Source organism: Cervus elaphus, chromosome 29 (genome assembly GCF_910594005.1).
Source record: "Cervus elaphus chromosome 29, mCerEla1.1, whole genome shotgun sequence".
Taxonomy (NCBI): domain Eukaryota; kingdom Metazoa; phylum Chordata; class Mammalia; order Artiodactyla; family Cervidae; genus Cervus; species Cervus elaphus.
In genome coordinates, this window is record NC_057843.1 from 27406527 (window position 1) to 27420574 (window position 14048).

Here is a 14048-nt window from a genome sequence, read left to right on the forward strand (position 1 = left end):
TATCCTTCAGATGGCTCTGTCACTGAAGCTTGCCAGTTGTCAGCCACCCTGGTGTCATTCAAATGGAGGCATTTTGAATGTTTCTCATTTCACAATGTTTAAGACACTCATTAAATGACAGTCATCTTAGGAAACCAGCTGTTTCTTCCCGTTCTCATGCAAACATTTGTTCACCTGGTAATCTTCAGAATCACAGATTTCTGGTTAAAAACAAATTCTTCCAAATTATTTGTAGTTGGCTCAATATGGCTTACATTTTTAAATTTAAAGATACTCAGACTGCCCTGTTTTCTGTGTAAATTAGAGCAGATTCAGTCACCCTGAGGCAGTAATGGGGACTAAACTAATTTCACTGATGTAATCATTGTTAAACAATTTCCAATGCAACTTTGGAAGCAGTATTTGTGAACCTGTTTAATGATGTTTAAAAATGCATCAATGAAATTGGCTTAGCCTGTGGCCTTTATTACAGTCTCTCTTCTCAATTACACAGATTCCATGTTTTATGTCTGGACTGATTATAAGTAACCCCCCGCACCAAAAAAAAATTATCCTAGCTGAAGAGTGTACCTTATCCCTAACCCATGGAATTTGATTTGGAATTGAAAACTCTTGGAAAATAGTTCAAGAGTACCACATCAGCTGTTAGAATGATAGGAAATGCATTCAGGAGGTTGGGCTGGCATTTCTGTTTCTGTTTTCACCTTTTTTTTTTCTTTTACTTCCACTGCTCTTCACCTTCCGCTTACCCCAGTGTCGTCATGAATTCACTATACATTCCAAGCCATCTGCCTTGAAATATAGCAGAAAACATTAAATATGTTTTTACTAATGATCTGCTAAAATCACAATTCAAGCTCTGTGCCGAAGCTGCTTTTTTTTTTTTTTTCAAGTTTCAGAAGCAGTATTTAAGTGATGACATGCAGTAATTTGTTCATTCTTCTGTCAGTATAATTTACAAGGCAGTGGCAGATAAACATAGCAATACAAGATTCATTTACGGTGACACAATGGCAGATACACAGAGCAGAACCCTGCCTATGAGATAAAGTGGACTGAGTGACTTATGCAGTAATTAGGGGATAATTGTCATTAACCTCACAAACAGTAGTTTACCCATATTGTTTAAAAGGCTCCAGGATGCGTAATGACAAGGTAATCTGTCAAAGCGCTAGGGGGAAATATTAATAAGATTTGTGCAAGCCTGGATAGAAAATATGCAGAAAGCGGCCACATTAAGCTAATTGGTGGATGAATATACACTTGTAAAAGTGCTTCTAATGGCACGTTTGCTGCTCTCCAAATGACTACCGTTAATGTGGAGAAGTGGGCTGCTTCGAAAGTCAGGACTGCTGGGACAAGAGGGTATTAAGGCATGCAGACACAGTTATTACCTTGTGCTCCGTAATGCATGCTTCCCCCTCCTCTATTTTGGAGTTCTGAGTTTGGTGTTATAGTACCATATGTTGATTATTTACTCTGATGATTACATTTTTTGATCTTCTATTTCAGTCAGCCGCCGACCCCCAATCACCTCTGTTTTGTGGCCAAGTAAAATGTCTAATAGCTACACTGATAGCTTAGAAATACATAGAAACGTAAACTGATAACGCATATGTAGATTGATAATTACACACACACGTGTGGGGGTGCCTTTTATAGGAGCACATTTAATCTGAGCAATCAAAGGAAAGTATATCCATCAACAGCCTCGTGTATGTGTTACAAGTAATAATGTGTTGTTCCCTGATGAATGCTAAAGCAGGAAATTAATCTTTGTGTTCTACTGCCGTTCTTATACCCAGAGAAGAACAAAGTTAAATCTCCCAATACATCTCTCTGTTCAATCACACACTCCGTCCTCCACGTGTTGTATGGAATACTGCTCAGTGAGTCTTCAGTTACTTTCTCCCCCTGCTCCCCCACATCCTAATGAATATGTTAAAGTTCCTTAGGGTTGTTCAATCAGCTTCAGTTGTGGAGCGATTCAAAATATAATATGTGAGCTAGAATCAGCCTTTCAAGCTTTGGAAGCTGGGATATGAGTACTGAGGGTCTTGGTTGTACAGACAAACTTCAAACAAAGATTGAAGGTTGTAACCTTGAATTCATTCCAAGGTTTTGACCCTTACCTAATGAGGAAAATCACCCTCATCGTGGGAAAAAAAAATTTCTTTTTGCACTCATTTTTGCTGTTTATCAAATATGCAGGGGTTGGGGGCAGGAGGAGAAGGGGACGACAGAGGATGAGATGACTGGATGGCATCACCGACTAGATGGACATGAGTTTGAGTAAACTCCGGGAGTTTGCGATGGACAGGGAGGCCTGGCGTGCTGCGATTCATGGGGTCGCAAAGAGTTGGACATGACTGAGCGACTGAACTGAACTGAACTTGCTGTTTATCAGACATTATAGGAAAGCCCATCAGGAAATGCCAGGGTCTCTCTGGTGTTTGTCTTTAGATACATGAAACCTCAGCACAGACCCCTGGGCAGACGGAAGCTTTCTACAAGCCTGGTGGCAGAACATCGGTTATGGAAAGAAAGATAAACTAGAAGATGTAAAGCTCAAAGCAAAAATGCTAGCACGGGCTCTGGTGAGTGGTGTTTATTGCCAGGCAAGCAGATTTATAGCTGTCCAAGGACTCAGGTTTTATCTGTATGTCTGAGGGGAGAAGAAAACAAGACCACTTGCAGGGCCCATCCTTCTCCTTCCTCCTGTTTCTAGTGTTTTCTCTGAGGATTTCAAACTGTTCCTTTGCTGTCCTGAACCATAAAATGACTTACCCCCTAGCATCTCATGGTGATCATCTCCAAAAGAGTAACTTGTGTCTATTTAAAAGGTTTAATTGAGGCAAGAGTCTCATATACAGATACTGCTGTTTCTCAGAACTCCAGAGATCACAGGAGAACTACAGATATTTATTTATATAGCTTGATGGAGATATAACGTATTTATTTTGGAATGACTGAGCCTCATGTTTTACAGGATTTCCACAAACTGTATTGATACAGTGATATGGGAGCTTCGAAGGAACTTACTGAGCAGTTTCCCTATAGAAGCTAAGTTTTCACTTGAACAGATCATTAAATTGACCAGGAGTAAAAAGTAATCCAGAAGAATTACTACCTCTAATCACATTACTGATAAAGCATCGAGGGAAGCATGCAGATTAGGGAACCATACAGTAACTCAGATGGTGGCATATTTTCAGTCATAAACGCATATGTTCTGAAAATAAGTTACATACACAAGTTGGTTGAAAGGAAAAACTTTAGCCTAAGATTGGAAACATTTTGATTGAAATGTCTTGTGTGTCCAAATTCTAGGTATAAATAGTTAAATAAGGGAATTTGACATTTTTTAGTAAGGCTTAGAAAGTTGGTGGGGCTTCCCTGGTGTCTCGATGAAGAATCTGTCTGCCAGTGTAGGAGACCCAGGTTTGATCCCTGGGTCGGGAAGATTCCCTGAAGGAGGAAATGGCAACCCACTCCAGTATTCCTTCAGGGAAGTCCCTTGGAGAGTGGAGCCTGGTGGGCTACAGTCCATAGGGTTGCAAAAGAGTTGGGCACAATAGCGACTAAACACCACCAACAGGAAAGTTTAGTAGGACTCTTACTTACATGTACGAAAACAAAACTAGGTACTGGTTCCTTCACAGTCACACAGCTGGTCACTGGCAAAACGAAGACTAGACTTCAGGTATCTTTTGTTTATGTTCTTTATTTTCCTCTGACGTTGAATATGAGGAAGTTATATTAAGCATAACCAAAATTTGAAATTTTAAGATCCAAATTCTCTTTTAGCCTCTAAGTTCAGAGTTAGATACTCTGTGCTTAAAGATGCACAGGTGATTGTATATTAAAGATTGATCTTCTAGGAATAAAGATCTGCTGGATTTGAGATTTCCTATTTTGAAATTTAAATGATTTTTAAGATACCATTGTTAATTATTAAAATGTATAGTGTCTTTAAAAGTTTCTCAGATTTGATTTACAGTGGAGCTAGGTAATTTGAAAAATAACTTCAGACTCTTTGAAGTGTAATTCTAGATATTGTGGAAAGTAATTTACACCTCTGACAATTCTGTAGATGGCAAAGCAAGGCACTTGCTTTATTTATTTGCAAACAAATAACCAACAGAAGAAATGCATGGAGCTGGTTTAAAGCCAGACAAGCTAAAATTCCTGGATACAGGGAAGAAATCCTGACAGGCCTTTAACAGAGCTTAGCTGGAGTTCTGTGATTAAATATGTTGTAACCCTAGAGTGATCTCTCATAATCACAGATTTTAAAATAAAATTGCTGTACAGACGGTTATTGAGGAGAAAAGCAATCATCCTCTATGAATTATATGTTCTCATCTGGTCCATAATCAAGAACATTCTATAACAAAGTAAATTTTTATATCAAAAGTCAAACAACATACTTAAAAAAAAATCAGAAGAGCCATTTAAAACTAATGCCTTGGCATTTTGATTCCTCTTATTTGAGAGGTGGTCATTTTGGGAGAGTGTATTGTTCAATTTCTCAATAATTTGTTTCTTCTTCTAAAAGATACCTTCTTCTCTGAAAAGTAGTTTCAAATATGGATCAGAAACAGAAATGGTAGGGATTTATCACTTGAAAAATCTACCAGAGCCATACCTGAAAATCACATAATACTAACATGTCTTTTCCTTCTGCTCCCAACTGCAGCCAGGGGCCATTTCCTTCAAGCTTCCAGTTTCATCCAAGGAGATTAATTCCTTAATTCTGTACTTTTTTTTTTTTTTTTTTGCTAGTAATTTGATATGCCTTTCCTTAGTATACTACCAATTCTTCATGATTGAGCATTTTTCATCCTATAATAAGACTGATTTATGATGAGGTTGGTGCAGTGACCTGAGGATGGTAGTCTCTCTACAGGTACACATTTGTATACATACACATGTACGTGATAAATAACTTTTAAAGTCAATCCCTAATGTGCAAATGGTATTTATAGAGAGCAGACCTGTGTTAGCAAGGACTAATGAGTCTCACCTTGACAGAAAATTCTTTAAGGCAAAGTTTTTTGAGAGCTCTGTCATTCTAACCAGTGGTAGATATTCCTATAGCATTCATTTCTCCTTTGGGGGAAAAAGGAGGAATTGGAAAGATACTTCAGACAAGTCCTTTATAATCCGTGCATACTGAATTTAGCACCAGCTTCTATAATCACAGCCAGCCAATATATACATAGCTCTGATGTGTGTGCGCACATTTCATGACATCGATGGGCTTGGGTTGATAAGGAAAGCATATTTGTTCCCCAGAAGGGATAAATGTGCATGAATGTTAACAAAGTCCAGTCTTTATTTTTCTTTGCAAGTTTTCATTTCTTTCTGTACCACACCCTGTTGATTCTTTCTCAAGGAACCCTTCTGTCCTGGGGAGGGGCAGAAGAAGCAAGAATGGACTGGTCAACATTGTATTTAAAAGGTAAAGTGATGCTCTTGAGAAATTCTGCAAAACACGAATTTCCAAATGATGGAAATCGGGTAGTTTTTATTACCCAAAACGAATTTGATTTTTTTTCTTATCAAGTCTAATTTGAACCATTTGGTGCAATCATGGTATAAATGAGCATGCCTCACTCCGCCTACAGATATTACAATTGTTTCAACTGGCCTGGAAATATTAGCCCGAAACACTGGAAAAGCACACTCACTTGAAAGAACCCTGTGAATAAAGAAGAGTATAATTCTGTTTACTTACACAAGCAGACTGTTCCAGTGTATACTGTATATGGTAGTGGTTCATCTTTCTCAGCCAGTGCCCTCCCAGAAATATGTGTTTAAATGTAAATTTGCTAAAACAAATAAGCATGCCAAGTTGTTTCCCCACATAATTTCAAGTGTTTCTCAAAAATTATCACAATATTGCTTACAAAATTTCCCCAAGTGCTTCCCAGAATCTGTTATTTTCAATAAGCATTTTTTGTTATTGTTTTACCATTTTTCTTCATCTGCCCCCTCCTGCACACACACCTCCCCTCGCCCCCTCCCCGCCCCACTTCTTGCTTGCTTACACACACACATGTGCAGGCACACAGAACCAAAAATTTTAACCCATGCCAAGTCATGTAAATTAGATAAATAAATAATTAGCCTCCCCCCACCCCCACCTCAACAAAAAGAGAAGAAGTGGCTCTGATATGTGTGGAGAGTACCCTGACCAGTTAAACTTTTTGGCTGAAGAGAAGTTTAAAAGTAACTTGACTTTAGAGGAACAATTTAAAATTGAAATATCTGCTTGTCACATATGGACCCACATGAGTTCTAAAACAGATAGCTTGTAGGTGAAAAGGAGAGAAGAGGACTGAAAGTTCTGTAACTTCTGTAAGATTTTTTTTTTTTTTGGTAAAGCTGTAGGTAGTGCTTTCAGCCCTCAAATGCAGCCTGCCCACCCCTCAGGTGGTATCCATGAACTTTCATTTGCAGCACCCCCCACACATCCCCATATGAAGTTAAGGGAATGGCCCTGTTCATGACATCTGAGATAATAGTCTGAGCCCACCACTTCCCCCTGAGGTGACCTACCAGTTAAATGATAGATTTCCTAATTTCTGGGTCACTTCCTTGACACACGTCCGGCTAACCAACAGGCCAGCACAAAGGCAGGTGAAGGGGAGCTTCAGTGAATTAATAGACCACTCTTCAACGTCTTCCAAAGTGTGTGTGAAGACGTGTGTGCATGGTCCGTGTCTGCCACATGTCAGTATTGGCTCTGTAGTGAAGCAGTCTAAACTTTTTATGACTACACACCCTTTTCACAAAATACATGAGCGTGCACCCCAGTGCGTGTGAAGCTGTTCCTAAGTTAGTAATATATTGTAAATTTACATATAAAAATTAACACATTTGTCTTTTTAGGTTAAAAAAATAGAAATTATCAGGTTTACTCACCACATCAGTGGATTGTTGTGTACCCCCCTACAGATAGGAGAGAATGGAGGAGGGGGCATGTGTTTTTCTGGTTACAACAGAATGCAGGGAACAAGAAGATGGTCTATATATAAATGGGGAAAGTTGTGAGTGTTGAGTTCTGAGTGTGAGAGTTCATGCAGTTTTCATAGTTTAATGTTTTCTGACAGCTTCTTTGAGGTATACCTAACATTCCAAAAAAGCTAGGAGTTTTTAAGTCTACAATCTATATAGTCATATATACATCAGCCTTAGGACATAAAACCTTTCCATCACTGCCTAAAGTTCCCACTGGTCTTTTACAGTCCGTCCTTTCTTCACCCTCGGGCACTGGCAACTACTGATCTCATTTCCCTTCTTGTAGGCTTACCTTTCAAGGATGATTTCCTCGGACTGGCATAGTAACATCTGTTATCTTTTAGGTCTGACTTCTTTCATTCTTAAGGTTATGTTTCTATCAATACTTTATTCTTTTTCATTGCCCAGTAGTACTCCTTTGTGTATATCTCCCACTATTTGTTTAATTAAGACTTAAATATCAAGAAAACCTGGCAAAACGCATGTTTCAAGTTTTTCATAGCATGGTTTCATTAGTTTTTAACTCCGTAATTAATAGTTCAGTTTTACTTGATAGAGTACCAAGCTGGATTGGCTTGGGATCGTTTGTCTACCTTCTACCCAAGTCCATTCCTCTTGCCTTAATACCTGAACTCATCCTGAAGGAGAAAGAAGTTCAGTTCAGTTCAGTCGCTCAGTTGTGTCCAACTCTTTGCGACCCCATGAACTGTAGCACACCAGGCCTCCCTGTCCATCACCAACTCCTGGAGTCTACCCAAACCCATGTCCATTGAGTTGGTGGTGCCATCCAACCATCGCATCCTCTGTCATCCCCTTCTCCTCCTGCCCCCAGTCTTTCCCAGCATCAGGGTCTTTTCAAATGAGTCAGCTCTTCCCATCAGGTGGCCAAAGTATTGGAGTTTCAGCTTCAGCATCAGTCCTTCCAATGAACACCCAGGACTGATCTCCTTTAGGATGGACTGGTTGGACCTCCTTGCAGTCCAAGGGACTCTCAAGAGTCTTCTCCAACACCACAGTTCAAAAGCATCAGTTCTTCAGCACTCAGCTTTCTTTATAGTCCAACTCTCACGTTCATACATGACCACTGAAGAAACCATAGCCTTGACTAGATGGACCTTTGTTGACAAAGTAATGTCTCTGCTTTTTAATATGCTGTCTAGATTAGTCATAACTTTCCTTCCAAGGAGTAAGCGTCTTTTAATTTCATGGCTGCAGTCACCATCTGTAGTGATTTTGGAGCCCAAAAAAATAAAGTCAGCCACTGTTTCCCCATCTCTTTGCCATGAAGTGATGGGACCGGATGCCATGATCTTAGTTTTCTGAATGTTGAGCTTTAAGCCAACTTTTTCACTGTCTTCTTTCACTTTCATCAAGAGGCTCTTTAGTTCTTCACTTTCTGCCATAAGGGTGGTGTCATCTGCACATCTGAGGTTATTGATATTTCTCCCGGCAATCTTGATTCCAGCTTGTGCTTCCTCCAGCCCAGAAAGAAGAGAAAATCCCAATAGGAAACTGGTCATGAAAATAAGTTGCCGATACAGTTGGAATGGAATAATACCTTAAGATAGCACACTATGCTTGCAAATCTAGACATGATATCAGAAAGTGTGTCTCATAAACCTCTCATTTTGTTTTAGGTGGATAGCACTTCATTAAAAGCTTTAAAGTTAGATCAAAGGGGAAATGTTTTTAGTTTTTAGCTAATCGTTTTTGGATTTTTCCTTTAAATTATGCCTTAAATTTGACAGAAATTCATGAAATAGAATAGAAAATTAAACTATCCTGTGCTGGTCTTTAAGCTGTTTGCTGCTTTCTTCATAATGTGAATACTGCTAGAGCAAATAGGCCCTAGGTCTTTGCTGCGCTTAGTGGTCTGGTCTCATTTCCATGTGTGGAAGGAAAGGCAGTGTTTCCCTCTATGTTCTAGCATGCTAGTGGCCTGCCATGAGCACAAACAGATTTATTCTTGGCCTTCAAGCAGATTCTCAGGGCTTAAGGTCAGCTGACAGTCTAATGATCCCAAAGTCTTTATCTGGTCTCTCCGGTCTCTTTATATCTTTCCTTCTCTATTCTCCCTTCCCCTCACATAAGAAAGAACAGTCCATCTTACTTGACTTTGGTTTTAAAACTATGCATCATGTAAGGTGTTTTGATATGAAAAAGGGGCTCAAATAAAACTGTTGAAACCATGATCATTGACCCTACCGACAAAGATTTTAAAAGATCACTCTGGACCCATATTGAACTGGGTGCCAGATTTCTCCTAAGTGATATAAGCACCAGTTCAGTGAATATAAAAGGAAATCTTTTCATTTAAAATGTTTAGATGTAAATATTTTAAGTGTTTTATACTGTTTCTGAACCCAGTAAGACTGGTTTATAAGTCTGGATTATTTGGTTACAAATCTTCTAATTAATAGGATAGCCAGTTATTATCATAGGAAATCAATACTTATCCTAGGGACTTCGCTGGTGGTCCAGTGGTTAGGACTCTGTGCTTTCACTGCCAAGGACCTGGGTTTGATCCCTGGTTATAGAACTAGAATCCCACAAACTGGCATGGTGCAGCCAAAAATTAAAGAAATATTTATCCTAATACTTTGCATTTCACTTAACAGGACAAGTCTTATCATCCTCATTTTGTAAATAATAATTTCCAGTGAAATGGTCACTGAGCTCTGGGGAAAGCGTAAAGTAACTCAGTCACCAACTACAACATGAATGGGAAGGACACAAATCCAGTTTACTCACTCTGATGTGACTTTTCATTCATATACAAGTCCAGCATCCCAGTATGAAGTAGTCAGGATGTTCATAGTGGCCTAACAGACTGAATTTTTTCCATATTTTGTGACAATACCAACTTCTTTTTATGGCTCTCAATCACCCTGGTAAAGTGTATTTGACATGATAAGGAGGCCTAGGTTTTAGATCTGTACTTCTCAAGCTATCTGTGAGGAAGGACCAGTTTTCCTCCAGCTGATCTTGAGCCAATACTTAAGTTAAATAAAGTAAAAATCAGTTAATTTTAAAAGAAATAAAGTAAAAATCAGTTAATTTTAAAAGAAAAAGAAATTTTAAAAGAAAAGACCGTGTCTTTCATTGTACAGCAGTGTCACATTGTCCTGAAAGTTACCAGATAGCTACTCTCAATTCCTTGCCGACTGGTTCTTTTTGATGTAGGCCACTCACGGAAAGTCTTAACAGAGGAGTCTTAAGCCATGGTTTAAGAATCACTGCACCAGATCCTGATTACTTCTGTCACAAAGATCTCCAGGCAAAAAACCTGGGCCTCCCTTGTTTTCCTTTGGTGATTTCTAACTCCCTTCAACTACTTTAACCGAAGGATATGCTAAAGCTGATATTCATTCCTTGCATTGAGCTTTCAGACCCATTCTATTACATGAGACAGTCAACTTTGTTTCTTGTTGCAGTTTCCTGCTTATGAAAGGGATGGTCTTTAGATGGTCTTGATGAATGATGGCTTCTTTGGAAACAGCTTCACATTGCCTGGATCCAGAGGGTACCCTGTCAGGAGGATTCTAGTTGGAGTATGTCATGTAGATATTTGACCTCTCCCCAGGCACATTCATTTACAAAGATACTATGTTGTCCTTCTAGGTAAATATAAATGGATGCTTCTGTTACCATGATAAATAAAGCTTCTCTTTTATCATTCAGGCAACCAGCAAAGTTCTAAACCTTGCTTACCTGGACCTCTTCCACCAGAAGTAAGTAGTTTAACATAGCAGTCTCCATTTCAGTGGAGACAGCCACTCAGGACTAAAAAAGAATCTGAAAGGCAGTAGATTTAGAAATAGCAGCAGGCATTCGTGGCGGGCCAGGAGAAAAGAGAAACCATATGGGACTGCTGTGTACTGTTAGGGGAGGGAAGACAGAAGGGTGATGGAAAGGAGATGCCTCAGGTGCATTTGATCAGTTGCTATGGTTTCTGAGGCCTATTTTAATATCAGAGGCTGCCAACTCTGTAAGTACGGTATCAACATGCAGATTTAGGTGCAGGCTACCTGGGAAGAACCTGAGGTAAAAATGGCTGCACACCATTCAGATTGAGTTTCCACAGTGAACGCTTTCATAAAAAGAATAATCAAGAAAATGGATTTGATGGTAAAGGAAAAACGGTGTAGAAGAGGACATGACAGTGATCTGGAGGCCAGCCTTGTTCAGGAGAGGTCTTGCTCCTTGTTATCACAGACTGAGTGTGCCCACCTGGGAAATGGCCTCATGCTGCTGCTGCTGCTAACTCGCGTAAGTCGTGTCCGAGTCTGTGTGACCCCATGGACAGCAGCCCACCAGGCTCCACCGTCCCTGGGATTCTCCAGGCAAGAACACTGGAGTGGGTTGCCATTTCCTTCTCCAATGCATGAAAGTGGAAAGTGAAAGTGAAGTCGCTCAGTCATGTCTGACTCTTCTCGACTCCATGGACTGCAGCCCACCAGGCTCCTCCGTCCATGGGATTTCCCAGGCAAGCATACTGGAGTGGGTTGACATTGCCTTCTTCTAAATGGCCTCATGGATGACAGTAAGTTCAGTGAACCTGGAGTCAGAATTTCTGGGTTCAAGTCCTGGACCCCAGTTAGCATCTTCGCAACCTTAAGCAGTCGTACCTCTGGTATCTCATCTGTTAAACATTTGCTGAGCTCTGGAAGCTATTATAAGACTCAAATGAGATAATCTCTGTAAAATCACAATTTATTTCTCTGCTTATTTACAATACCAATAGTCTTCTCTACTTCCCTGTCCCAAAAAAGGATGTAAGGGAGACCATTGCCACAAGTGATACTTTTAAAAAAGCAGCTACTTCACAACTCCGGGATTATCCAGTCAGTCACTGTGTCGACATATCATGGTATGACTATTGTGAACAGAGAACTGCATGAGAATGTTTAGTCTGAAGGCTAATTTCTCCTGCAGATGAGGGAGGGACATCTGTATTTGCCAGTTTACGTGGTTCAGTTCAGTTGCTCAGTCACTCAGTCGTGTCCGACTCTTTGCCACCCCAAGGACTGCAGCACACCAGGCCTCCCTGTCCATCACCAACTCCCAGAGTTTACCCAAACTCATATCCATTCAGTCAGTGATGCCATCCAACCATCTCATCCTCTGTTGTCCCCTTTTCCTCCCGCCTTCAATTTTTCCCAGCATCAGGGTCTTTTCAGATGAGTCAGCTTTTCGCATCAGGTGGCCAAAGTATTGGAGTTTCAGCTTCAGCATCAGTCCTTCCAATGAACATTCAGGACTGATTTCCTTTAGGATGGACTGGTTGGATCTCCTTGCAGGCCAAGGGACTCTCAAGAGTCTTCTCCAACACCACAGTTCAAAAGCATCAATTCTTCGGTGCTCAGCTTTCTTCACAGTCCAACTCTCACATCCATACCTGACTACTGGAAAAACCATAGCTTTGACTAGCTGGAACTTTGTTGACAAAGTAATGTCTCTGCTTTTTCATATGCTGTCTAGGTTGGTCATAGCTTTTCTTCCAAGGAGCAAGCTTCTTTTAATTTCATGGCTGAAGTCACCATCTACAGTGATTTTGAAGCCCCCCAAAAATAAAGTCTCTCACTGTTTCGTTTCCCCATCTATTTGCCATGTAGTGATGGCACCAGATGCCATGATCTTAGTTTTCTGAGTGTTGAATTTTAAACCAACTTTTTCCACTGTCCTCTTTCATGAAGAGGCTCTTTAGTTCTTCACTTTCTGCCACAAGGGTGGTGTCATCTGCATATCTGAGGTTATTGATATTTCTCCCAGCAATCTTGATTCCAGCTTGTGCTTCCTCCAGCCCGGCGTTTCCCATGATGTACTCTGCATATAAGTTAAATAAGCAGAGTGACAGTATACAGGCTTGACATACTCTTTGCCAAATTTGGAAGCAGTCTGTTTTTCCATGTCCAGTTCTAACTGTTGCTTCCTGACCTGCATACAGATTTCTCAAGAGACAGGTCAGGTAGTACTAGACACTAACACACATATAAAAGGATAGAATGCCAGAAATGAGCCTTATAAGGAATGGCTTATAACTATTAGAGTTTCTTTTTTAAGTAATTTAAATAAATGACAAGTATCACCTTAATACCAAATTAGGTGATGTGATTCAGACCATACAGTTGTGGTCCAGAGAGAATTTCACATCACAGGGCTGAGTAGAACTGTCTATGAGAGAGAATTCTCTCTTGCAAAAATAGTACAGTTCCCTTTATCCTGTTTGCCCTGATGTAACATCTTACATATGCATAGTACAGTTGTTAAAACTGAGAAATTAGGATTGAAACCATGCTGTTCACTAATCAAGAGACTTTCCTGAAATTTTACCAGTATTCCACAAATGTTCCTTTTCTGGTCTAGGATCCCTAGAATCTTAAGTTCATTTGTCCTGTCTTGGTCTCCTCTAATCTCTAACCAATGTTTGGTCTTTGACTTTTTAAAAAATCTTTCCCGACATTTACATTTTGAAGAATACTTGCGGCTGTTTTGCAGAACACCTTTTAATTTTGGTTTATCTGATGTTTTTTCATAATTAGATTGAGGTATGCATTTTTTTTGGCAAGCATGCCACAGAAACCACAGTGTGTCCTTCTCGGTATATAGATCACAAGGTCCGTGATGATCCTTCATTTAGGCAAGTTGGTTAAGGTGGTGTCTGCTAGGTTTCTCCCTTATAATGTTGTGATTTTCCTCTTTGTAATTAATAAGGCTCTTGTCTTGTATTTATAAGACGATTTTGTGCTTCATAAATTGACTGTCAAGGGTTGGAACAAGTGCTGTTCACAGAGGGTTGCCGAGTGTTCTGTCCTGGTGGGAAGGAGCTGTGCCCTAGTAGATGATGGAGTCATTATTTAAGTGTTTGAATAGGTTCCTCTCAATCCATACTGAAATGGATTGCCTGACATTACACTGCAGGATTTTTAAGTCCTACCTCCAGGCATATCTCATACTTACTAGCAAAAATGAAAGTGTGAAATGCTTTTTAATGTATATTTAACAACACATAGTCTGGTGAT

At 39.9% G+C, this 14048-nt stretch overlaps 1 protein-coding gene across 17 annotated transcripts in view; it reads left to right on the forward strand.

Annotated features, from left to right (window-relative positions):
* Positions 1 to 14048, forward strand: part of BNC2 (basonuclin 2) — a 470587-nt gene that overhangs the window by 428198 nt on the left and 28341 nt on the right. The window lies entirely within an intron of this gene.